This window comes from Oncorhynchus masou, chromosome 14 (assembly GCF_036934945.1).
Source record: "Oncorhynchus masou masou isolate Uvic2021 chromosome 14, UVic_Omas_1.1, whole genome shotgun sequence".
Classification (NCBI taxonomy): domain Eukaryota; kingdom Metazoa; phylum Chordata; class Actinopteri; order Salmoniformes; family Salmonidae; genus Oncorhynchus; species Oncorhynchus masou.
Window position 1 is genome coordinate 38,051,377 of NC_088225.1, and position 27,500 is coordinate 38,078,876.

Below are 27,500 nucleotides of genomic sequence, written 5' to 3' on the forward strand. Positions count from 1 at the left end.
GAGGAAGTGCACGAGTCTGCTGTTAATGATAATGCAGAGGATTTTCCCAAGGTTACTGTTGACGCATATTCCACGGTAGTTATTGGGGTCAAATTTGTCTCCATTTTTGTGGATTGGGGTGATCAGTCCTTGGTTCCAAATATTGGGGAAGATGCCAGAGCTAAGGATGATGTTAAAGAGTTTTAGTATAGCCAATTGGAATTTGTTGTCTGTATATTTGATCATTTCATTGGGGATACCATAAACACCACAAGCCTTTTTGGGTTGGAGGGTTTTTATTTTGTCCTGTAACTCATTCAATGTTATTGGAGAATCCAGTGGGTTCTGGTAGTCTTTAATAGTTGATTCTAAGATCTGTATTTGATCATGTATATGTTTTTGCTCTTTATTCTTTGTTATAGAGCCAAAAAGATTGGAGAAGTGGTTTACCCAAACATCTCCATTTTGGATAGATAATTCTTCGTGTTGTTGTTTGTTTAGTGTTTTCCAATTTTCCCAGAAGTGGTTAGAGTCTATGGATTCTTCAATTACATTGAGCTGATTTCTGACATGCTGTTCCTTCTTTTTCCGTAGTGTATTTCTGTATTGTTTAGTGATTCACCATAGTGAAGGCGTAGACTCAGGTTTTCCGGGTCTCTATGTTTTTGGTTGGACAGGTTTCTCAATTTCTTTCTTAGATTTTTGCATTCTTCATCAAACCATTTGTCATTGTTGTTAATTTTCTTCGGTTTTCTATTTGAGATTTTTAGATTTGATAGGGAAGCTGAGAGGTCAAATATACTGTTAAGATTTTCTACTGCCAAGTTTACACCTTCACTATTACAGTGGAATGTTTTACCCAGGAAATTGTCTAAAAGGGATTGAATTTGTTGTTGCCTAATTGTTTTTTGGTAGGTTTCCAAACTGCATTCCTTCCATCTATAGCATTTCTTAATGTTACTCAGTTCCTTTGGCTTTGATGCCTCATGATTGAGTGTTGCTCTGTTTAGGTAGACTGTGATTTTGCTGTGGTCTGATAGGGGTGTCAGTGGGCTGACTGTGAACGCTCTGAGAGACTCTGGGTTGAGGTCAGTGATAAAGTAGTCTACAGTACTACTGCCAAGAGATGAGCTATAGGTGTACCTACCATAGGAGTCCCCTCGAAGCCTACCATTGACTATGTACATACCCAGCGTGCGACAGAGCTGCAGGAGTTGTGACACGTTTTTGTTGGTTATGTTGTCATAGTTGTGCCTAGGGGGGCATACGGGGGAGGGGATGCTGTCACCTCCAGGCAGGTGTTTGTCCCCCTGTGTGCTGAGGGTGTCAGGTTCTTGTCCGGTTCTGGCATTTAGGTCACCACAGACTAGTACATGTCCCTGGGCCTGGAAATGGTTGATTTCCCCCTCCAGGATGGAGAAGCTGTCTTCATTAAAATAAGGGGATTCTAGTGGGGGGATATAGGTAGCACACAGGAGGACATTTTTCTCTGTTAGGATAATTTCCTTTTGAATTTCTAGCCAAATGTAGAATGTTCCTGTTTTGATTAATTTAATGGAGTGAGTTAGGTCTGCTCTATATCAAATTAGCATACCCCCTGAGTCCCTTCCCTGTTTCACACCTGGTAGTTTGGTGGATGGGACTACCAGCTCTCTGTAACCTAGAGGGCATCCAGTGGGTCTGTCTCCTCTATACCAGGTTTCTTGCAGGATGACAATGTCTGTATTACCGATTTCTTTGGTGAAGTCCGGGTTTCTGCTCTTCAGGCCAAAGGCAGATGACCTCAGGCCTTGGATATTCCAGGATGAAATAGTAAAGGCTTTTTGTTCCATAAAGTGTCCAATGTTGTTGGTCGTGGTTTGGCCTCAGGCCAGTAAGTGTGAGCAGAGCCTGCTGAGCATCTGGTACATGCCATTGGCTTGGGCGAGTGTGAGAGTGGGGGTTGGGACTGTTTGCCCGCTCACTACCTGGGCGTATGTGTGGCTTCCATGTTGAGGCCCTCTTTGCGGGGTGGGGTGCATGGGGTGGGCAGGAGTGGCATAGGTCTGATCTGAGGGGGCCTAAATGGGGTGTGTGCATGATTGACGTGGGGGTGTTGATTGGTTGGGGTAGGGGTGTGGATGTGTCTGGGTGTGCGGTGGTCTGGATGTAATTCCTCTTGGCGTGGGTCCTCTATGTGTAGGTCCAGGGGGGGGTCCTGCAGGTCTGGGAGGGTGTCTCGCTGGTCTGGGTGGGGTGTCTATTGATCTGTTGCTCCTGTGTGAAGTGTTGGGGATACGTTTGAGAGCGATGTCCTTTAGAGTTCGGGCAAAGATGGGCACTGCTGCCTTGTAGAGGTGGACCTGGTCATAGAGGCTGTTCAAGTCCAGGGTGGAGTGGTGGGCCAGGAAAACGTTTGGTTTTGAGGCACAGTCACGGGAAATACTTGCGTTTACCCGCTGTATTGTGGCAGGGTGGAAGTCTTTTCGTGGTAGCAGGGTGGAGATAACCACTTGTGCGTTGGGGAAAGTAGAAGAAGCCTTTTCAATCACTCCCTTCAGTGCTGTGGCCACTCTTTCCTGCTGGGCCCTCAGGTCGTTTGTGCCTGTGTGTATTATTATGTGGCTGGGTGAGCCTAGTTTGGCCTCAGACAGAAGGTCTATGGCGCTCTGGGTGTTTGGACACCAGAGTTTAGACACACTGTGTTTGGGAAAAAGTTTTTTTTCTTCTATATATTTCCCATTTGAGTCCATAAGTAGTCTCTCTCTCACTCTCTCTCTATGTCTCTGTCTTAATCGTTATTGTTATATATTATGTAATCATAATAAAAATATTGCATATCTTCCCAGTCCTCCTCCATTCTGAGGCTTATGAGGAAAACTTATATTTTCTTCTTTCATCTCCTCCCTTCTTCTGTCTGTATGTATTGACCTCTCACCTCTCCCTTCTCTGTATGTATTGACCTCTCACCTCCTCCCTTCTTCTGTCTGTATGTATTGACCTCTCACCTCCTCCCTTCTTCTGTCTGTATGTATTGACCTCTCACCTCCTCTCTTCTGTCTGTATGTATTGACCTCTCACCTCCTCCCTTCTTCTGTCTGTATGTATTGACCTCTCACCTCCTCCCTTCTTCTGTCTGTATGTTTTGACCTCTCACCTCCTCCTTTCTTCTGTCTGTATGTATTGACCTCTTTGTTCCCCCTCTTCTTCCTCTCCTTTTACACGGTGATGTAGAGGAAGAGCAGGGGAAATACAACATGCCCTTTACAGGTCAATCAGAGACCAGGTTTCAATTCACTACCTATCACACACACACACACACACACAGACACACACACACACACACACACACACACACACACACACACACACACACACACCCCTCTGAAGCACTGACCAACTCAGATGTAAACCAACGATCTATACGGGACCTTTACAGGCTCAGGAAAACCATATCCTCTCTCTCTGTCTTTTCCACTTCCTCTAACTGTCCTCCATGCATGCCACACATTTATATTACCCAGGAGCCTCGTTGGTGCCATGGGAGGGCCCGTCCCAAAGCTCAGATAGAGCAATTACTGCCCTCCTTTTCCTTCACTGGTCGCTTCGTTCTCTCTATGTGTGTGTAGGAAAGAGCTCTCCTTTTCCTTCACTGGTCGCTTCGTTCTCTCTATGTGTGTGTAGGAAAGAGCTCTCCTTTTCCTTCACTGGTCGCTTCGTTCTCTCTATGTGTGTGTAGGAAAGAGCTCTCCTTTTCCTTCACTGGTCGCTTCGTTCTCTCTATGTGTGTGTAGGAAAGAGCTCTCCTTTTCCTTCACTGGTCGCTTCGTTCTCTCTATGTGTGTGTAGGAAAGAGCTCTCCTTTTCCTTCACTGGTCGCTTCGTTCTCTCTATGTGTGTGTAGGAAAGAGCTCTCCTTTTCTCTCTCCCTAGTTCTTCCTCTGTTTTTCTCTTGTACTCTTTTTTCTCTCTCTGTCTCTGTCACTCTCTCTGTCTCTGTCACTCTCTCTGTCTCTCTGTCTCTCTCTCTCTGTCTCTCTCTCTGTCTCTCTCTTTCTCTCTGTCTCTGTCTCTCTCTCTCTCTCTGTCTCTGTCTCTCTCTCTCTCTCTCTCTGTCTGTCTCTCTGTCTCTCTGTCTCTCTCTCTCTCTCTCTCGCTGTCTCTCTGTCTCTCTCTCTCGCTGTCTCTCTGTCTCTCTCTCCCTCTCTCTCGCTGTCTCTCTGTCTCTCTCTCCCTCTGTCTCTCTCTGTCTCTCTGTCTCTCTCTCTCTCTCTCTCTCTCTCTCTCTCCCCCTCTCTCTCTGTCTCTCTGTCTCTCTCTTTCTGTCTGTCTCTCTCTCTCTCTTTCTCTTTCTGTCTTTCTCTCTCTCTCTCCTGTACTGTTGGTCAGACAGCATCCGTCCTTGATTCTCTGCCCAGAATATGTCCTCCTCTGCTACTCTTCAATAAAAAGAGAGCGATGTGATTTTAAGTCATTTTTAAATTAAATTCTTCTACATATTTTGGCACATATCAGAATTCAACCTTGCAGTCGCTGGAGCACCAAACTCCATCTCTCTCTCTCTCTCTCTTTCTCTCTCTCTCTCTCCAATTCAATTCAAGGGCCTTGGCATGGGAAACATATGTTAACATTGCAAAAGGAAGTGAAGTAGATAATAAACAAAAGTGAAATAACCAATAAAATTAACAGTAAACATTACACTCACAAAACTTCCAAATTAATAAAGACATTTCAAATCTCATATTTGAAATATATACAGTGTTGTAACAATGTGCAAATGGTTAAAGTACAAAATGGAAAATAAATAAACATAAATATGGGTTGTATTTACAATGGAGTTTGTTCTTCACTGGTTGTTCTTTTCTCGTGGCAACAGGTCACAAATCATGCTGCTGTGGTGGCACACTGTGGTATTTCACCCAGTAGATATGGGAGTTTATCAAAATTGGATTTGTTTTCGAATTCTTTGTGGATCTGTGTAATCTGAGGGAACTATGTGTCTCTAATATGGTCATACATTGGGCAGGAGGTTAGGAAGTACAGCTCAGTTTCCACCTCATTTTGTGGGGAGTGAGCACATAGCCTGTCTTCTCTTGAGAGCCATGTCTGCCTACGGCAGCCTTTCTCAATAGCAAGGCTATTCTCACTGAGTCTGTACATAGTCAAAGCTTTCCTTAAGTTTGGGTCAGTCACAGTGGTCAGGTATTCTGCCGCTGTGTACTCTCTGTTTAGGGCCAAATATCATTCTAGTTTGCTCTGTTTTTCTGTAAATTCTTCCCAATGGGTCAAGTAATTATCTTTTTGTTTTCTCATGATTTGGTTGGGTCTAATTGTGCTGCTGTCCCGGGGCTCTGTGGAGTCTGTTTGTGTTCGTGAACAGAGTCCCAGGACCAGAATGCTTAGGGGACTCTTCTCCAGGTTCATCTATCTGTAGGTGATGGCTTTGTTATGGAAGGTTTTGGAATCGTTTCCTTTTAGATGGTTGTAGAATTTATTTTTTTGGAGAATTCTGAATGCAGAGTCTCAGTTTGGTGTTTGTTCCATTTTGTGAACTATTGGTTGGTGAGCAGACCTCAGACCTGCCAACCATAAAGGACAATGGGTTCTATAACTGTTTCAAGAGACTCTGCAGTCTTGGTGCTTGTATTCAGATACACTAGTGGAGGTGAAGGGAGAGGAGGATGGACTCCGGCTACAGAAGCAAGAAGCCAGTGTGGGACTGCTGTGTTTACAGTAGCACAGCTGAATAACCTGCTACTACAGTAGTGGACTCTGCAGGGATCTCTCCTCTCTCCTCTGTGCTGTTTACAGTATAGCTGAGCTGAATAACCTGCTACTACAGTAGTGGACTCTGCAGAGAGCTCTCCTCTCTCCTCTGTGCTGTGTACAGTAGCACAGCTGAATAACCTGCTACTACAGTAGTGGACTCTGCAGGGAGATCTCCACTCCTCTCAACATGATGATGTATCTGTGGGTGAGTACCCTTCACTCATATCCACTTCTATGGTCTTAGGGTGTGTGTGTGTGTGCTTGCGTCCATGCGTGTGTGTGAGCGTTCATCTGGCATATATTTTTGTTTGTTTGCATATTCGGCAGCGATGCATTATTGATGGGCAATGTTCTTGATGGTTTGATAACTTTGGACAGAGAGGAGAGGATGTGTTGATGCCAGAGGAGATGATGTTACTGTGATGATGCCAGAGGGGATGTTGTTGCTGTGATGCCAGAGGGGATGTTGTTGTCATGATGCCAGAGGAGATGATGATGTTGTGATGCCAGAGGAGATGATGTTGTTGTGATGCCAGAGGGGATGATGTTGTTGTGATGCCAGAGGAGATGATGCTGTTGTTGTGATGCCAGAGGAGATGTTGTTGTTGTGATGCCAGAGGAGATGTTGTTGTTGTGATTCCAGAGGAGATGATGATGATGATGTTGTTGTGATGCCAGAGGGGATGTTGTTGTTGTGATGCCAGAGGAGATGTTGTTGTTGTGATTCCAGAGGAAATGATGATGTTGTGATGCCAGAGGAGATGATGTTGTGATGCCAGATGAGATGATGTTGTAATGCCAGAGGAGATGATGATGTTGTGATGCCAGAGGGGATGATGTTGTGATTCCAGAGGGGATGTTGTTGTTGTGATTCCAGAGGAGATGATGATGTTGTGATGCCAGAGGAGATGATGCTGTTGTTGTGATGCCAGAGAAGATGTTGTTGTTGTGATGCCAGAGGAGATGTTGTTGTTGTGATTCCAGAGGAGATGTTGTTGTTGTGATTCCAGAGGAGATGATGATGATGATGTTGTTGTGATGCCAGAGGGGATGTTGTTGTTGTGATGCCAGAGGAGATGTTGTTGTTGTGATTCCAGAGGAGATGATGATGTTGTGATGCCAGAGGAGATGATGCTGTTGCTGTGATGCCAGAGGAGATGATGCTGTTGCTGTGATGCCAGAGGAGATTATGTTGTTGTGATGCCAGAGGAGATGTTGTTGTTGTGATTCCAGAGGATATGTTGTTGTGATTCCAGAGGAGATGATGATGATGTTGTTGTGATGCCAGAAGGGATGTTGTTGTTGTGATGCCAGAGGAGATGATAATGATGTTGTTGTGATGCCAGAGGATATGTTGTTGTTGTGATGCCAGAGGATATGTTGTTGTTGTGATTCCAGAGGAGATGTTGTTGTTGTGATTCCAGAGGAGATGATGATGATGTTGTTGTGATGCCAGAGGGGATGTTGTTGTTGTGATGCCAGAGGATATGATGTTGTTGTGATGCCAGAGGAGATGATGCTGTTGCTGTGATGCCAGAGGAGATGATGCTGTTGTTGTGATTCCAGAGGAGATGTTGTTGTTGTGATGCCAGAGGAGATGTTGTTGTTGTGATTCCAGAGGATATGTTGTTGTGATTCCAGAGGAGATGATGATGATGTTGTTGTGATGCCAGAAGGGATGTTGTTGTTGTGATGCCAGAGGAGATGTTGTTGTTGTGATTCCAGAGGAGATGATGATGTTGTGATGCCAGAGGGGATGTTGTTGTTGTGATGCCAGAGGAGATGATGATGTTGTGATGCCAGAGGGGATGATGATGTTGTGATGCCAGAGGGGATGATGATGTTGTGATGCCAGAGGGGATGTTGTTGTTGTGATGCCAGAGGGGATGTTGTTGTTGTGATGCCAGAGGAGATGATGATGTTGTGATGCCAGAGGAGATGATGATGTTGTGATTCCAGAGGGGATGTTGTTGCTGTGATGCCAGAGGAGATGTTGTTGTCGTGATTCCAGAGGGGATGTTGTTGTTGTGATGCCAGTCTGTGTGTAAGGTGTGAGTCTGGTAAATTGCACATTGTATGGGTTCATCAATGGAATGCCGCTTTTTATTATTGAATTGGCGTTGTGTTTTGGCGTTAAATAACCACTTTCTGTAGATGTGAATGTTTGTATATAAAATACTACCTATTTTTTTTATTGACCAAGATTTAGTATTGGGTAGTATTGGGTAGTATTGGGTAGTATTGGGTAGTATTGGGTAGTATTGGGTAGTATTGGGTAGTATTGGATAATCAAAATGTGATTGAAGCAGTACTGAATTTGATTTAGTCAAAATTTAACTTTCCCCGGGTCCTGGAAGTATACCTGCCTGGGGGTGGCAGGGTAGCCTAGTGGTTAGAGGGACGGCAGGTAGCCTAGTGGTTAGAGGGGCGGCAGGGTAGCCTAGTGGTTAGAGGGGTGGCAGGGTAGCCTAGTGGTTAGAGGGACGGCAGGTAGCCTAGTGGTTAGAGGGGCGGCAGGTAGCCTAGTGGTTAGAGGGACGGCAGGTAGCCTAGTGGTTAGAGGGGCGGCAGGTAGCCTAGTGGTTAGAGGGATGGCTGGGTAGCCTAGTGGTTAGAGGATGGCTGGGTAGCCTAGTGGTTAGAGGGACGGCAGGTAGCCTAGTGGTTAGAGGGACGGCAGGTAGCCTAGTGGTTAGAGGGGCGGCAGGTAGCCTAGTGGTTAGAGGGATGGCTGGGTAGCCTAGTGGTTAGAGGGATGGCTGGGTAGCCTAGTGGTTAGAGGGACGGCAGGTAGCCTAGTGGTTAGAGGGGCGGCAGGTAGCCTAGTGGTTAGAGGGATGGCTGGGTAGCCTAGTGGTTAGAGGGGCGGCCGGTAGCCTAGTGGTTAGAGGGGCGGCAGGTAGCCTAGTGGTTAGAGGGATGGCTGGGTAGCCTAGTTGTTAGAGGGGCGGCAGGTAGCCTAGTTGTTAGAGGGGCGGCAGGTAGCCTAGTGGTTAGAGGGGCGGCAGGTAGCCTAGTGGTTAGAGGGGCGGCAGGTAGCCTAGTGGTTAGAGGGGCGGCAGGTAGCCTAGTGGTTAGAGGGGTGGCAGGTCAGCCTAGTGGTTAGAGTGGCAGCAGGGTAGCCTAGTGGTTTGAGTGGCGGCAGGGTAGCCTAGTGGTTAGAGGGGTGGCAGGAAGCCTAGTGGTTAGAGGGGTGGCAGGAAGCCTAGTGGTTAGAGGGGCGGCAGGGTAGCCTAGTGGTTAGAGGGGCGGCAGGTAGCCTAGTGGTTAGAGGGATGGCTGGGTAGCCTAGTGGTTAGAGGGATGGCTGGGTAGCCTAGTGGTTAGAGGGACGGCAGGTAGCCTAGTGGTTAGAGGGGCGGCAGGTAGCCTAGTGGTTAGAGGGATGGCTGGGTAGCCTAGTGGTTAGAGGGGCGGCAGGTAGCCTAGTGGTTAGAGGGGCGGCAGGTAGCCTAGTGGTTAGAGGGATGGCTGGGTAGCCTAGTGGTTAGAGGGACGGCAGGTAGCCTAGTGGTTAGAGGGGCGGCAGGTAGCCTAGTGGTTAGAGGGATGGCTGGGTAGCCTAGTGGTTAGAGGGGCGGCAGGTAGCCTAGTGGTTAGAGGGGCGGCAGGTAGCCTAGTGGTTAGAGGGATGGCTGGGTAGCCTAGTTGTTAGAGGGGCGGCAGGTAGCCTAGTGGTTAGAGGGGCGGCAGGTAGCCTAGTGGTTAGAGGGGTGGCAGGTCAGCCTAGTGGTTAGAGTGGCAGCAGGGTAGCCTAGTGGTTTGAGTGGCGGCAGGGTAGCCTAGTGGTTAGAGGGGTGGCAGGAAGCCTAGTGGTTAGAGGGGTGGCAGGAAGCCTAGTGGTTAGAGGGGCGGCAGGGTAGCCTAGTGGTTAGAGGGGCGGCAGGGTAGCCTAGTGGTTAGAGGGGCGGCAGGTAGCCTAGTGGTTAGAGGGGCGGCAGGTAGCCTAGTGGTTAGAGGGGCGGCAGGTAGCCTGGTGGTTAGAGGGGCAGGGTAGCCTATTGGTTAGAGGGCGGCAGGTAGCCTAGTGGTCCGAGGGGTGGCAGGAAGCCTAGTGGTTAGAGGGGCGGCAGGTAGCCTAGTGGTTCGAGGGGCGGCAGGTAGCCTAGTGGTTCGAGGGGCGGCAGGTAGCCTAGTGGTTCGAGTGGCGGCAGGTAGCTTAGTGTTTGAGCGTTGGACTATTAACCGAAAAGTTGCAAGATCGAATCCCTGAGCTGAACAAGGCAGTTAACCCACCGTTCCTAGGTCGTCATTGTAAATAAGAATTTGTTCTTAACTGACCTGCTTAGTTAAATAAAGGTACATTAAAAATAAATATTGGAGGGTTTGAGTTGTGAATAAATATATATGTATTTATGAAACACATTTCACAGGGTTCTTTCCTGGTGTCTGTTCAAATGGAATCCAAAGTGAACTAAACAAACACACAGCAAACTGTCTTTGGCCTCTGGACTGATTTAATGTCCTTTTTTCATCAATTCCTAGTAAAAACAACAACCATTGATTATAATAATGAGTAACTAACATCAAGGCGGTGGCCCGTTCCTGTAGGTTCATGCTCTACAACATCCGCAGAGTACGACCCTGCCTCACACAGGAAGCGGCGCAGGTCCTAATCCAGGCACTTGTCATCTCCCGTCTGGATTACTGCAACTCGCTGTTGGCTGGGCTCCCTGCCTGTGCCATTAAACCCCTACAACTCATCCAGAACGCCGCAGCCCGTCTGGTGTTCAACCTTCCCAAGTTCTCTCACGTCACCCCGCTCCTCCGCTCTCTCCACTGGCTTCCAGTTGAAGCTCGCATCCGCTACAAAACCATGGTGCTTGCCTACGGAGCTGTGAGGGGGAACGGCACCGCAGTACCTCCAGGCTCTGATCAGGCCCTACACCCAAACAAGGGCACTGCGTTCATCCACCTCTGGCCTGCTCGCCTCCCTACCACTGAGGAAGTACAGTTCCCGCTCAGCCCAGTCAAAACTGTTCGCTGCTCTGGCCCCCCAATGGTGGAACAAACTCCCTCACGACGCCAGGACAGCGGAGTCAATCACCACCTTCCGGAGACACCTGAAACCCCACCTCTTCAAGGAATACCTAGGATAGGATAAAGCAATCCTTCTCACCCCCCTCCTTAAATGATTTAGATGCACTATTGTAAAGTGGCTGTTCCACTGATGTCAGAAGGTGAATTCACCAATTTGTAAGTCGCTCTGGATAAGAGCGTCTGCTAAATGACTTAAATGTAAATGTAAATGTAAATGTAAACATATCTGTTATTTAGTAATAAAGTAGCAATAAACCATTTTATATAAACCATTTTAAACAGGGAGCTTTAAATTGAGCATTAAATCATACATTCTGTTCAAACTCACATTTCTGGAGATCTGAGAGAGACAAATGAATGTATGTTGATATCATTACAGTCAGTGAAGTGGTCTGTTGATATCATTACAGTCAGTGAAGTGGTCTGTTGATATCATTACAGTCAGTGAAGTGGTCTGTTGATATCATTACAGTCAGTGAAGTGGTCTGTTGATATCATTGCAGTCAGTGAAGTGGTCTGTTGATATCATTACAGTCAGAGAAGTGGTCTGTTGATATCATTACAGTCAGTGAAGTGGTCTGTTGATATCATTACAGTCAGTGAAGTGGTCTGTTGATATCATTACAGTCAGTGAAGTGGTCTGTTGATATCATTACAGTCAGAGAAGTGGTCTGTTGATATCATTACAGTCAGTGAAGTGGTCTGTTGATATCATTACAGTCAGTGAAGTGGTCTGTTGATATCATTACAGTCAGAGAAGTGGTCTGTTGATATCATTACAGTCAGTCAAGTGGTCTGTTGATATCATTACAGTCAGTGAAGTGGTCTGTTGATATCATTACAGTCAGAGAAGTGGTCTGTTGATATCATTACAGTCAGTCAAGTGGTCTGTTGATATCATTACAGTCAGTGAAGTGGTCTGTTGATATCATTACAGTCAGAGAAGTGGTCTGTTGATATCATTACAGTCAGTGAAGTGGTCTGTTGATATCATTACAGTCAGTGAAGTGGTCTGTTGATATCATTACAGTCAGTGAAGTGGTCTGTTGATATCATTACAGTCAGTGAAGTGGTCTGTTGATATCATTACAGTCAGTCAAGTGGTCTGTTGATATCATTACAGTCAGTGAAGTGGTCTGTTGATATCATTACAGTCAGTGAAGTGGTCTGTTGATATCATTACAGTCAGTGAAGTGGTCTGTTGACATTGACAGTCTTGGTCTGTAGTATTGGCGTAGTCTTGGTCTGTTGATATCGTTTCAAGTCAATAAAGACATCTTAGTCTGTCTTGGATTGTCATATATTTTATCGTAATAATATTTTGACTATAGTATTTATTTTTTATAGACGTGCAGTATGTTTTGTTTTGTTTTAGAGGAAGTTAGATGATACTTGTCTCCAGTTGATTTGATATGAAACGTGTTGAGGTCAGAGGACGAGACAGAGAGAATAGAATGCCTTCAGCAGATCTATATGAATACAGACCACATCCCCCAGCCGTCCAGACAGCTTTACATCTCACCTCTCTTCTCCCATGCAGACTTACAGAACAATAACAATTGATTTGTATTCGTGGTTTTCATCTAATAATATCTCAGCGTCCTCCTCCACTCCTGTGTGTTTGTGTCCTGATGATACACCTCCTCCCCCTGGCCCGTGGGTTACCGTGCGTTACACCTGAGTGATGCTTAATCTACTGACTCCTCTCATCCCTCTCTCTTCCTCTCCTTCATTCTCATTGGTTTCCACTAAGTGTATGAATGAGAGGCGCTTTGTAAGCGATTCACAGACACAGCGCAGCCTCCTCCCCTCGCTCTGGAAATCAATGCTTCGTTGCAGATGATGGAATGTTTTGTTACTGCGACTCCTGGCTCTGCCTCTCCTTGCTCTCCCTCAGACAGATCGCTGCGGTACTGGAGATGGCTGATTGAATTTATCTGAACATAACGCGCCTAAATAGGTTTCCCCACTTGCATGTGAGCCAGGCTGCGGAGAGGCTGAACAAGAGAGGAAGGGACTGAGGTAATGAGAAGAGAGACAGACAGAGACAGTAAGACAAAATAATGCTGTTCTAGTTGCCAGGAGCATAAATACAAATTCCACCTCGACACCGTCTCCCTTGGGAGAAGACAACACTAGAACCTCGACCTAAACATCCTCACCACAGGTAACTTCCACCAGGAACAATCTGAGAGACATGGCAAGAAAGACTTCCACGCTGTCAAAAGGAACATACCGTTTGACTTCCCCATTTAGGATTTGGCAAAAGATACTGGAATCAGTGATAAGAACCCATTGTCCTTTATGGGTGTGAGGTCTGGGGTCCACTCACCAACCAAGAATTCACAAAATGGGACAGACACCAAATTGAGACTCTGCCTGCAGAATTCTGCAAAAACATCCACCGTGTACAACGTAAGACAACAGATAATGCAGAGACGAATTAGAATGATTTCATGCTAATTATCCAAATCCAGAAAAGAGCAATTAAAATCGTTCCAAAACAAAGCCCTCACCTACGGAGACGAGTCCCCTCTTCCAGCTGGTCCTGGGGCTCTGTTCACAAACACACCCCACAGAGCCCCAGGACGGCAACACAATTAGACCCAACCAAATCATGAGAAAACGGAAAGAATTTACAGAAAAACAGTGCAAACTGGAATGTTATTTGGCCCTAAACAGAGAGTACACAGTGGCAGAATACCTGACCACTGTGACTGACCAAAAATTAAGTAAATCTTTTGAAAATGTACAGACTGTCTCTCAAGAGAACACTGCCCACAAAATGAGGTGGAAACTGAGCTTCACTTCCTAACCTCCTGACCAATGTATGACCATATTAGAGACACACATTTCCCTCAGATTACAGACCAACAAACTATTTCAAAACAAATCTAATCCTGATAAATTCCCATATCTAGATGAGTGACGCGTTGCCATGACAACAACCAGTGGAGCACAGAGACAGAGAGAGTTTTAAATAATCTTTATTGGGTCTGGGGGCCCACCACACAATAAATAGTCATACAAAACCAGAGTTACACATCAATTAAACTCCAATTCCTCCTCCACAGTAACTAAACACAACAGCCTCTGAATGCCCCATATACTCAAAAACAGATCAATATTCTTGACAAGTTTATAATTATATTCCCACCATATCCACAGACCCCTGTCCCCGAATACTGTTCTTTCGGGTCTTCCATATCGCTCATTTTGCTGTCCCGAAGCAACACAACTACACCCTTTTGACTAAACCTGTACTTTGGCCCAAATATATACAGTTGAGAAGAGAAAACCTCTCCCAACGTTGAGAACCAATCAGTGATCAGTTCAATCATCCCAACCAACCTGGGACACAGTAAAAACAGATGTGCTAGAGATTCAGACTCGCCACAGAATGGACACCCCTCCCCAACAGTAGGGTCCAGGTGTACCAGATGCAGAATGGACACCCCTCCCCAACAGTAGGGTCCAGGTGTACCAGACACAGAATGGACACCCCTTCCCAACAGTAGGGTCCAGATGTACCAGATGCATGTTGGTGGCTATAGCTCCATGTATTATCCTCCATTGAAGGTCAGCCGTCCTCTTATCAATAGGCAGTTTATATAATGATCGCCAACAGCCTTTTGGAGAGGCACCTGGACCAAGCACATACGCCCACCTCGTCGATTTTACCCCTTCCAGGGAAGAGGCATGGGACACCTTTACACATGTTCTGTACATGACCTTCTTTCCCACCTCCTTGAACTCCCCCAGCTCCGGGGTATCGAAGGGAAGCAGCATCCCACGTCCTCCTCAAATGCCCCCATCGCAGCACTAACAATCAGTGCAGGTAACATAATCCAGACCCTCCTTCCACCGGTCAGATTGGAAGTGTCAGTCACATACTGCAGATGAAGCACTGGCAAGGAGTCGCAGACCTCATCGACGACCTTCCTCAGTAGGCGAGATGATCGGATCCCCGCTCTTTCTCCCAGCTCCTCCAACGATCTGCTCCTGCTCCGCATCAGATGACCCAACTTGGTACACCCCACACCTAACAGGCATGAATGTAGGCTAGCTGAACCCAGAACACGGGACTGGATGGCAGTGTTGTGAATAAGAGGCTCTTCAAAAAGCCACATCCCTGGTGGCGTGCCGCCTTACGGGACTTGACAAAGACTCTCCAAGCATAACAGACTCATAAAATGGAGTCAGGCCAGTCAAATCACCCCCCTCCAGCTTTAAGAGGAAAAGATGCCTGTCTAAGCCCAAACAAACCGCTCTCCTCATCAATATGTAGGCTGTTTCAACCCAGCTAGAACAGTCTCTGTACAACAATCTCTGGGCTGCTTGGAGCCGGAAAGCCATGATCCTAGAGGAAATGTCCACCAGGCCTTGCCCACCCTCGTGCAGTGGCAGGTACAGGGCTGCAGCTTTGATCCAGTGTTGTCCAGACCAGAAGAAATTGACAAGGGTCCTCTGAAGCTCTTGTATCAGACCCTTTGGTGGCTGTAGAATCATTAGTCTGTGCCACAGGGTAGAAGCAGCAAGATTATTAGCTACAATGACCCTTCCCCTATAAGACAGCTGGGCAACACCCATTTCCACCTTGACAGTCTGGCACACACTTTCTCCGCTACACCCTCCCAGTTCTTTTTGTGAAAGACAACAGAGCCTAGAAAAGACTTCAAAGTCTTCATCCCATCTCTGCCCCACTGAAGCCCCCTGGTAACCGTGGAGCGGACCCTATCTGAAGCCCCCCTGGTAACCGTGGAGCGGACCCTATCTAAAGCCCCCCTGGTAACCGTGGAGCGGACCCTATCTAAAGCCCCCCCTGGTAACCGTGGAGCGGACCCTATCTAAAGCCCCCCTGGTAACCATGGAGCGGACCCTATCTAAAGCCCCCCCTGGTAACCGTGGAGCGGACCCTATCTAAAGCCCCCCTGGTAACCGTGGAGCGGACCCTATCTGAAGCTCCCCTGGTAACCGTGGAGCGGACCCTATCTAAAGCCCCCCTGGTAACCGTGGAGCGGACCCTATCTGAAGCCCCCTGGTAACCGTGGAGCGGACACTATCTAAAGCCCCCCTGGTAACCGTGGAGCGGACCCTATCTGAAGCTCCCCTGGTAACCGTGGAGCGGACCCTATCTGAAGCTCCCCTGGTAACCGTGGAGCGGACCCTATCTGAAGCCCCCCTGGTAACCGTGGAGCGGACCCTATCTAAAGCCCCCCTGGTAACCGTGGAGCGGACCCTATCTGAAGCCCCTGGTAACCGTGGAGCGGACCCTATCTAAAGCCCCCCTGGTAACCATGGAGCGGACCCTATCTGAAGCTCCACTGGTAACCGTGGAGCGGACCCTATCTGAAGCCCCCCTGGTAACCGTGGAGCGGACCCTATCTGAAGCCCCCTGGTAACCGTGGAGCGGACCCTATCTGAAGCCCCCTGGTAACCGTGGAGCGGACCCTATCTAAAGCCCCCCTGGTAACCATGGAGCGGACCCTATCTGAAGCTCCACTGGTAACCGTGGAGCGGACCCTATCTGAAGCCCCCTGGTAACCGTGGAGCGGACCCTATCTGAAGCCCCCTGGTAACCGTGGAGCGGACCCTATCTGAAGCCCCCTGGTAACCGTGGAGCGGACCCTATCTGAAGCCCCCTGGTAACCGTGGAGCGGACCCTATCTGAAGCCCCTGGTAACCGTGGAGCGGACCCTATCTAATGCCCCCTGGTAACCGTGGAGCGGACCCTATCTGAAGCTCCCCTGGTAACCGTGGAGCGGACCCTATCTGGAGCCCCCTGGTAACCGTGGAGAGCGGACCCTATCCGAAGCCCCCTGGTAACCATGGAGCGGACCCCATCTGAAGCCCCCCTGGTAACCGTGGAGCGGACCCTATCTAAAGCCCCCCTGGTAACCGTGGAGCGGACCCTATCTGAAGCCCCCTAGTAACCGTGGAGTGGACCCTATCTGAAGCCCCCTGGTAACCATGGAGCGGACCCTATCTGAAGCCCCCTGTTAACCGTGGAGCGGACCCTATCTGAAGCCCCCTGTTAACCGTGGAGCGGACCCTATCTGAAGCCCCCTGGTAACTGTGGAGCGGACCCTATCTGAAGCCCCCTGGTAACCGTGGAGCGGACCCTATCTGAAGCCCCCTGGTAACCGTGGAGTGGACCCCATCTGAAGCCCCCCTGGTAACCGTGGAGTGGACCCCATCTGAAGCCCCCCTGGTAACCGTGGAGTGGACCCCATCTGAAGCCCCCCTGGTAACCGTGGAGAGGACCCCATCTGAAGCTGACCTGTCCACAGCGCTTCACTCTTTCCCCAATTGACTCTAGCTGAGGAGGCCCCCTCATACACCTTTAACGTGTTTGAGAGAACCTTAACATCCTCACCCCCGGTAATAAAAACTATCACGTCATCTGCATACGCAGACAGTGCTATCATGGGACCCTTCATTACACCTGGCACAGAGAAACCAGTAAGCTTCGCTCTTAAAAAACAAAGCATTGGTTCAATCGCCAGACTACATAACTGCCCTGAAATTGGGCATCCCTGCCTGATGCTCCTTTTGACAGGGATGGGACAACTCAAACCAGCCCCCACCTTCACCATACACGAGGCTCCAGCATACAGTAAATTCACCCAAGACAGAAAAACACAAGTACTGGTGGTCCACACGATCAATTGCCTTCTCCTGATCCAACGAAAGTAAACACACATTTACATCAGACAGTCTACAAATGTCTAAAACATCTCTTATCAGAAACAAGTTGTCAACAATAGAGCGATCAGGTAGGACTGGTCCTTGTGGATCAACAATCTCAGATACTATTTCAACCTGTTTGAGAGACATTTAGAAACAATTTTGTATTCTGCGCACAGCAAAGCAACAGGTCTCCAATTTTTTATGAGACCCAAATCCACCTTTTTTGGCAACAGTGAAAGCACCGCACGTTGACAGGAAACAGGAAGAGAACCCTCACGTTGACAGGAAACAGGAAGAGAACCCTCACGTTGACAGGATACAGGAAGAGAACCCTCACGTTGACAGGATACAGGAAGAGAACCCTCACGTTGACAGGATACAGGAAGAGAACCCTCACGTTGACAGGATACAGGAAGAGAACCCTCACGTTGACAGGAAACAGGAAGAGAACCCTCACGTTGCCAGGATACAGGAAGAGAACCCTCACGTTGACAGGATACAGGAAGAGAACCCTCACATTTACAGGATACAGGAAGAGAACCCTCACGTTGACAGGATACAGGAAGAGAACCCTCACGTTGACAGGATACAGGAAGAGAACCCTCACGTTGACAGGATACAGGAAGAGAACCCTCACGTTGACAGGATACAGGAAGAGAACCCTCACGTTGACAGGATACAGGAAGAGAACCCTCACGTTGACAGGATACAGGAAGAGAACCCTCACGTTGACAGGATACAGGAAGAGAACCCTCACGTTGACAGGATACAGGAAGAGAACCCTCACGTTGACAGGATACAGGAAGAGAACCCTCACGTTGACAGGATACAGGAAGAGAACCCTCACGTTGACAGGATACAGGAAGAGAACCCTCACGTTGACAGGATACAGGAAGAGAACCCTCACGTTGACAGGATACAGGAAGAGAACCCTCACGTTGACAGGATACAGGAAGAGAACCCTCACGTTGACAGGATACAGGAAGAGAACCCTCACGTTGACAGGATACAGGAAGAGAACCCTCACGTTGACAGGAAACAGGAAGAGAACCCTCACGTTGACAGGATACAGGAAGAGAACCCTCACGTTGACAGGATACAGGAAGAGAACCCTCACGTTGACAGGAAACAGGAAGAGAACCCTCATGAAAAGATTCACACACCACTTCATAAAAATCCTCCCCAATAGACCCCCAAAAGTGCTTATAAAACTCAGGTGGTAAACCATTGATGCCAGGGGCTCGGCAGCTCTTGCAGTGTTATGTCAGCGTCCAATGCGACTCTCTGCTCAGGTCCCAATTGAGGAAGACTGTGTCACAACTGTTCAGTACACAGAGAGTCACAATCCTCCGCCTTATAAAGGGACGAGTAGAAATCCACGGCATGTTGACGCATTTCAATATCATTCGTGGTCACCTTCCCATCAGGGAGACGAAGGCAGACCATCTGTTTACGTTGAAACGTTGACTGTCCTAGGTTAAAAAAAAGTGCTAGGAGCATCCATATCCTCGAGGGAAGTGAAACGAGACCTAATCAAGGCACCCTTCACTCTTTCATGCAGAAACGACCTCAGTTCATGTCTCTTGTCCTGTAAGTTCATGACTAGTCCAGGGTCGTTCTGAGAGAGCAGCTTCAGTTCAATAGACTTGATGTCCTGTTCAAGGGCCTTGATAGTCTCTTTAACTTCAATTTGAGACAGAGCAGTATACTGTTGACCTAATACTCGTATTTGGGCCTTCCCAACCTCCCACCATTGTCTCAAGGACTCAAAATTCCCCTTTATAACTCTCAATTTTTCCCAAAACAACAAAAACCTTTCACAAAAAATTACATCATGTAACAATTTAACATTAAAATACCAGTAAGGTGATGATCTTCGTGGACAGGACAAGTGAATATCAACAGTAACAATATGATGATCAGAGAAACCCACAGGAGTAATGGCACACTTTCCAACCCTACTACAGTATTGCTCAGATACATACAACCTGTCTAACCTTGCTGCACTGACACGACTTTCATTAAACTTTAGCCATGTGTACTGCCTAACTTTTGCATTCCTTACTCTCCACACATCAGAAAGCTCTAACTCAGTTAATAGACCAGACAGGCAAGTGGCTGACCGCAGGTGAGGTTCTTCAACGGTGCGATCAACAGTAAAATCCACTGTACAATTCCAGTCACCCCCTAAAACCATACACCCCTCTTGGTCACACTGTCTTAAGGTTTCCTTTATTTGATCAAAAACAGCAATACGCTCTGTACCCTCATTAGGAGCACAAACATTCAAAAAAAAAATCCCATAACATCCACCTTGACCAATAAAACCCGACCCTTGACAATCTCTGTTGTAGATACCACAGTCACACCTAAGCCTGAGGAAAACAAGATTGCCACCCCACCTGTAGGAAAACTACATTAAGCCTTTTCTGTTTTATTACTTCTAATAGCCAAGCCCTCTTATTCCTGTCCCTTCCCCCATTAATATTAAGAGAACCAACCCTTAGTACCTTCATATAGAAAAGAGAAAAGAAAAGCAGAAGAAACCACAGAGAAACCAACGAGAAAAAAGACACCCTATGAAGCATCCTGATCATCATCATTATTTTTTCCTCTTCTCTTAACCTGACTATGTTTCCCCGTTGCTGCTGCAACAGCAGTAATACATTTCCTCAAGCGAAACCGCTTCTTCTCACTCAACTGGTCTAACCCCACCTTCTTCTGTAACACCACAGCTGACCTCACAAACTTGACAGATTTCCCAAAAGTCTGATCCAGAAACTCATTTACCTCCTCTAGATCATAAACTGAGTCGTCACCAGCAGCTGTCATATCTGAAGAGATCTCCATATCCTTCTCCTGATCCTCAGCTGAGACCACAGACAACTGACTCCCCTCTACCACATCCCTTTCAATACTCCCCACTTGCACCTCATCACTAGTACCAAGCATCTCCTCCACTACCTGGGAGACTAGCCCCACCTGAACATCACTACTCATAGTGGGCATCTCCTCCACTACCTGGAAGACTAGCCCCACCTGAACATCACTAGCTCCACATGAACCCCAGCACTCATAGTGGGCATCTCCTCCACTACCTGGGAGCTTAGCTCCACATGAACCCCCTCTCCTGTACCTCATTACTCGGAGTGGGCATCTCCTCCACTACCTGGGAGCCTAGCTCTACATGAACCCCAGCACTCATAGTGGGCATCTCCTCCACTACCTGGGAGCCAAGCTCTACATGAACCCCAGCACTCGTAGTGGGCATCTCCTCCACTCCCTGGGAGCCTAGCTCCACATGAACCCCCTCCTTTACCCCAGCACTCGTACTGGGCACCTGCTCACCAGTCTGAAGAACTGGCTCTTCAGATACGTCCTAACCTTCTACAGCAATACTTTTCTGTAGCATAACATTTCCCTCTCATACAAGTTGCAACCCCGTGCCCTCAACGCAGATAACTTGTTCCTCAGCAACCGGTTCTTTTGGCTGCTCTACCGCTGTCGGTCCACTGCTCCCTACATCAGCGTTCCCAGGTGTTACGAGGACCACCTGCGCCCCTCCCTCGGCCTTGTCCCTTTTCGGGCAAGCATGTCGCTTATGACCAACATCCCCACACTCAAAACACCGTTGACTACCCGTACTAGCATAAGCCATATACAGTCTGTTGTCATACTTGATTTTAAACGATAACTCTAAAGTCTGCTCCGGTGAGTCCAAAAACATAAACACCTGTCGCCGAAATGACATTACCTGTTTCAACGCCGGGTGTTTGCAACCGAACGGGACAACCTTAATTGAACTGGCGAACTTCCCAAAGCGCAATAACTCGCACTCCAACAGCTCATTGGGAATAAACGGTGGTACATTTGAAATCGTCTTCTTTAAGAAGTACACCATGCTCAACCATCCGATCAACCAGATACTCTCCTTTAAGAAGTACACCATGCTCAACCATACGATAAACCAGACTCTCTTCTTTAAGAAGTATGCCATGCTCAACCATCCGATCAACCAGATACTCTCCTTTAAGAAGTACGCCATGCTCAACCATCTGATCTACAAGATACTCTCCTTTAAGAAGTACACCATGCTCAACCATCCGATCAACCAGATACTCTCCTTTAAGAAGTACGCCATGCTCAACCATCCGATCAACCAGACACTCTTCTTTAAGAAGTATGCTATGCTCAACCATCTGATCTACAAGACACTCTTCTTTAAGAAGTACACCATGCTCAACCATATGATCAACCAGACACTATTCTTTAAGAAGTACAGCATGCTCAACCATACGATCAACCAGACTCTCTTCTTTAAGAAGTACACCATGCTCAACCATCCGATCAACCAGACACTCTTCTTTAAGAAGTACACCATGCTCAACCATACGATCAACCAGACTCTCTTCTTTAAGAAGTACACCATGCTCAACCATACGATCAACCAGACACTCTTCTTTAAGAAGTACACCATGCTCAACCATACGATCAACCAGACACTCTTCTTTAAGAAGTACACCATGCTCAACCATCTGATCTACAAGACACTCTTCTTTAAGAAGTACGCCATGCTCAACCATCTGATCTACAAGACACTCTTCTTTAAGAAGTACACCATGCTCAACCATATGATCAACCAGACTCTCTTCTTTAAGAAGTACGCCATGCTCAACCATCCGATCAAACAGATACTCTCCTTTAAGAAGTACACCATGCTCAACCATACGATCAACCAGACTCTCTTCTTTAAGAAGTACACCATGCTCAACCATCCGATCAACCAGACACTCTTCTTTAAGAAGTACACCATGCTCAACCATACGATCAACCAGACTCTCTTCTTTAAGAAGTATGCCATGCTCAACCATCCGATCAACCAGACACTCTTCTTTAAGAAGTACACCATGCTCAACCATCCGATCAACCAGACACTCTTCTTTAAGAAGTACACCATGCTCAACCATCCGATCAACCAGACACTCTTCTTTAAGAAGTACACCATGCTCAACCATACGATCAACCAGACTCTCTCCTTTAAGAAGTACACCATGCTCAACCATCCGATCAACCAGATACTCTCCTTTAAGAAGTACGCCATGCTCAACCATCCGATCAACCAGATACTCTCCTTTAAGAAGTACGCCATGCTCAACCATCTGATCTACAAGATACTCTCCTTTAAGAAGTACACCATGCTCAACCATCCGATCAACCAGACACTCTTCTTTAAGAAGTACCACCACAGCTTTATTCATCCGGGATGCATAAGCAATATTCTCATAGCCCACCTTCTCTCCTACGGTGACCAGAAACTCCTCCACCGTGACAGCAGCTTCAGTAACAAACCTAAAGCCTTGCCGAAGTGACAGGGACGGCATCCCCATTCGGGCTGCCATCCCCGCCAAAATCAGGGTCATTTCAATACGAAAAACGAAATACTTAATTCTACCACAACAAAAATAATAACCTTAATCATGCACAGAAGAAAACCAAAAAAATACCACCAAGAAATAGCAAACCTAAAGAAAGTTGTGAATATCTAACTCTACACAACACACTCACTCCTTCACTCAAACAATTCCCAGCATGCACCAATCACTCCCAGCATGCAGAGAGAGAGAGAGGTGGAGAGAGAGAGAGAGAGGTGGAGAGAGAGGGAGAGAGAGAGAGGGAGGTGGAGAGAGAGAGAGAGAGATGGAGGTGGAGAGAGAGAGCGGTGGAGGTGGAGAGAGAGAGAGGTGGAGAGAGAGAGAGAGGTGGAGAGAGAGAGAGAGAGAGGTGGAGAGAGAGAGGTGGGAAGGGGGAGAGAGAGAGAGAGAGAGAGGTGGAGGGGGGGGGAGAAAGAAAGCATCCCTGCCTCCAGCCAGTCTCGTCTCTAGGTGATATGTTGTCACCAGGTGACATGTTGGAGAGTAAATCACAGCAGCAGGCTAAACACAGCAGCATGTCTGAGGAGGTCACAGTTATTTGGGGTGACTTTTTGGTCAAGTCACCGGGGAGAGAAAGGGGAGGGAGGGGAGATTATATTTATTGTGTTTTATTGTCCTCATGTTTTGGGTGATATGGTTTTTCAGAGAGCTGGGTTGTGTCCTAAATAGGGTGCCAGTAGTGCCCTATATATGGAATAGGGTGCCAGTAGTGCCCTATATATGGAATAGGGTGCCAGTAGTGCACTATATTTGGAATAGGGTGCCAGTTGTGCACTATATATGGAATAGGGTGCCAGTAGTGCACTATATTTGGAATAGGGTGCCAGTAGTGCACTATATATGGAATAGGGTGCCAGTAGTGCCCTATATATGGAATAGGGTGCCAGTAGTGCCCTATATATGGAATAGGGTGCCAGTAGTGCACTATATATGGAATAGGGTGCCAGTAGTGCCCTATATATGGAATAGGGTGTCAGTAGTGCACTATATATGGAATAGGGTGCCAGTAGTGCACTATATATGGAATAGGGTGCCAGTAGTGCCCTATATATGGAATAGGGTGCCAGTAGTGCCCTATATATGGAATAGGGTGCCAGTAGTGCACTATATTTGGAATAGGGTGCCAGTTGTGCACTATATATGGAATAGGGTGCCATTTGTGCACTATATATGGAATAGGGTGCCAGTAGTGCACTATATATGGAATAGTTTCCAGTATTGCACTATATATGGAATAGGGTGTCAGTAGTGCACTATATATGGAATAGGGTGCCAGTAGTGCACTATATATGGAATAGTTTCCAGTATTGCACTATATATGGAATAGGGTGTCAGTAGTGCACTATATATGGAATAGGGTGCCAGTAGTGCACTATATATGGAATAGGGTGCCAGTAGTGCACTATATATGGAATAGGGTGCCAGTAGTGCACTATATAGGGAATACGTTGCCCGTTGGGCTGAATACCTGGCCATCTGCTGGGGGATGTTGACATGTTTTTCACTGCTGATGTTAAAAGTTTATCATGTTATGTGGGAGATTTGGGTGGGCTTTGATTCAGGGATTGTGAGTTATCTGTTAGATTATGTTGTTTCAGGGCGTGTGTGGGTTTTGTTTCAGGGTGTGTGTGGGTTTTGTTTCAGGGTGTGTGAGTTTTGTTTCATGGTGTGCTTAGGTTTTGTTTCAGGGTGTGTGTGGGGGTCTTGTTTCAGGGTGTGTGGGGGTTTTGTTTCATGGTGTGTGTGGGTTTTGTTTCAGGGTGTGTGAGTTTTGTTTCATGGTGTGTGGGGGTCTTGTTTCAGGGTGTGCGGGGTTTTTGTTTCGGGGTGTGTGGGGGTCTTGTTTCAGGGTGTTTGGGGTCTTGTTTCAGGGTGTGGGGGTCTTGTTTCAGGGTGTGTGTGGGTCTTGTTTCAGGGTGTGTGTGGGTCTTGTTTCAGGGTGTGTGTGGGTCTTGTTTCAGGGTGTGTGTGGGTCTTGTTTCAGGGTGTGTGTGGGTCTTGTTTCAGGGTGTGTGTGTGTCTTGTTTCAGGGTGTGTGTGGGTCTTGTTTCAGGGTGTGTGTGGGTCTTGTTTCAGGGTGTGTGAGGTTTTTGTTTCAGGGCGTGAGTTTTGTTTCATGGTGTGCATGAGGTTTGTTTCAGGTTGTGTTTGGGTCTTGTTTCAGGGTGTGTGTGGGGGTCTTGTTTCAGGGTGTGTGGGTTTTGTTTCAGGGTGTGTGTGGTTTTGTTTTGTGGTGTGTGGGGGGGGTCTGTTTCAGTGTGTGTGGGGGTTTTGTTTCAAGGTGTGTGGGTGGGTTTAGTTTCAGGGTGTGAGTTTTGTTTCATGGTGTGCATGAGGTTTGTTTCAGGGTGTGTGGGGGTCTTGTTTCAGGGTGTGTGGGTTTTTGTTTCAGGGTGTGTGGGGGTTTTGTTTCAGGGTGTGTGGGGTTCTTGTTTCAGGGTGTGTGGGGGTCTTGTTTCAGGGTGTGTGGGGGTTTTGTTTCAGGGTGTGAGTTTTGTTTCATGGTGTGCATGAGGTTTGTTTCAGGGTGTGTGGGGGTCTTGTTTCAGGGTGTGTGGGTTTTTGTTTCAGGGTGTGTAGGGGTTTTGTTTCAGGGTGTGTGGGGTTCTTGTTTCAGGGTGTGTGGGGGTCTTGTTTCAGGGTGTGTGGGGGTTTTGTTTCGGGGTGTGAGTTTTGTTCCAGGGTGTGTGTGGGTTTTATTTCACAGTGTGTGGGGTTTTTGTTTCAGGGTGTGTGGGGGTTTTGTTTTGTGGTGTGTGTGGGTGATAGACAATTACTCTAATAGATATTTATGGGGTTTGTAATAGACATTTATGGGGTTTGTAATAGATATTTATGGGGTTTGTAATAGATATTTATGGGGTTTGTAATAGATATTTATGGGGTTTGTAATAGATATTTATGGGGTTTGTAATAGATATTTATGGGGTTTGTAAAAGATATTTATGGGGTTTGTGATAGATATTTATGGGGTTTGTAATAGATATTTATGGGGTTTGTAATAGACATTTATGGGGTTTGTAATAGATATTTATGGGGTTTGTAATAGATATTTATGGGGTTTGTAATAGACATTTATGGGGTTTGTGATATATATTTATGGGGTTTGTGATAGATATTTATGGGGTTTGTAATATATATTTATGGGGTTTGTAATAGACATTTACTGTAATAAATATTTATTTTTAGAATAACATGAAATCATGGTTAATTGAAGAAAAATTATAACTTTCATATATCCACCTATTTCTATCAAAAGTGTCATAATTAATGTAATAGTGCATATTTGATTAAGATGCAAATCTGCCTCAGAAATATAGCTGAATGCCCTGGAGAGAAACAGGCTTCTCCTCAGAACCTAATAGAAAAGATCAGTCGGCAGCTGTACGTTATTTCAATAGCAGAACAGTAAAAGGGGAAAACTAATCGAATCGGAACTTGGATCACAAACATATATTTTTATCATTACAATGATTATTTTTGTGCTTTCTATAATTTCCCAGGGGTTTGAGAATGAAGTTGAATGAAAATGAGAATGTTCTTTAATTAGGTTTGTACTTCAGCTACAACAGAGCGGAAGATAAATAAATAATTTCAATCCCAATTCAAATTGAGGGGTTTGTTTGTGATAGCGCTTCATTGTTCATTAAAGTGTCCATTAGCTTTAATCACTACAGTTTTCCAGGCCTGACACCGCCTGGTATAGAGGTCCTGGATGGCAGGGAGCCTCAGTGATGTACTGGGCCATTCACACTACCCTCTGTCACGCCTTGCAGTCGAATGCCAAGCAGTTGCCATACCAGGCAGTGATGCAACCAGTCAAGATGCTCTCAATGGTGCAACTGTGGACCTTTTTGAGGATCTGAGGGCCCATGCCAAATATTTTCAGCGTCCTGAGGGGGGAAAAGGCATTGTCGTGCACTCTTCACAACTGTGTTGGTGTGTTTTGGACCATGAAAAGTCCTTAGTGGACACCGAGGAACTTAAAGCTCTCGACGATGGTGTTGATGTGAGCCATGACCAGCCTTTCAAATAGTTAATGGCTACAGATGTGAGTGTTACGGGACGATCGCTCCAACTAAAGATCTGACTCTGTGGTGGTAGACAGAACTATAGATCTTACTCTGTGGTGGTAGCTCCAACTATAGATCTGACTAGGTGGTGGTAGCTCCAACTATAGATCTGACTAGGTGGTGGTAGCTCCAACTAAAGATCTAACTCTGTGGTGGTAGCTCCCACTATAGATCTGACTAGGTGGTGGTAGCTCCCAATAAAGATCTGACTAGATGGTGGTAGCTCCAACTAAGGATCTGACTAGGTGGTGGTAGCTCCAACTATAGTTCTGACTAGGTGGTGGTAGATCCAACTATAGATCTGACTCTGTGGTGGTAGATCCAACTAGGTGGTGGTAGCTCCAACTAAGGATCTGACTAGGTGGTGGTAGCTCCAACTATAGATCTGACTAGGTGGTGGTAGCTCCAACTAAAGATCTGACACTGTGGTGGTAGATCCAACTAAGGATCTGACTAGGTGGAGGTAGCTCCAACTATAGATCTGACTAGGTGGTGGTTGCTCCAACTATAGATCTGACTAGGTGGTGGTAGCTCCCAA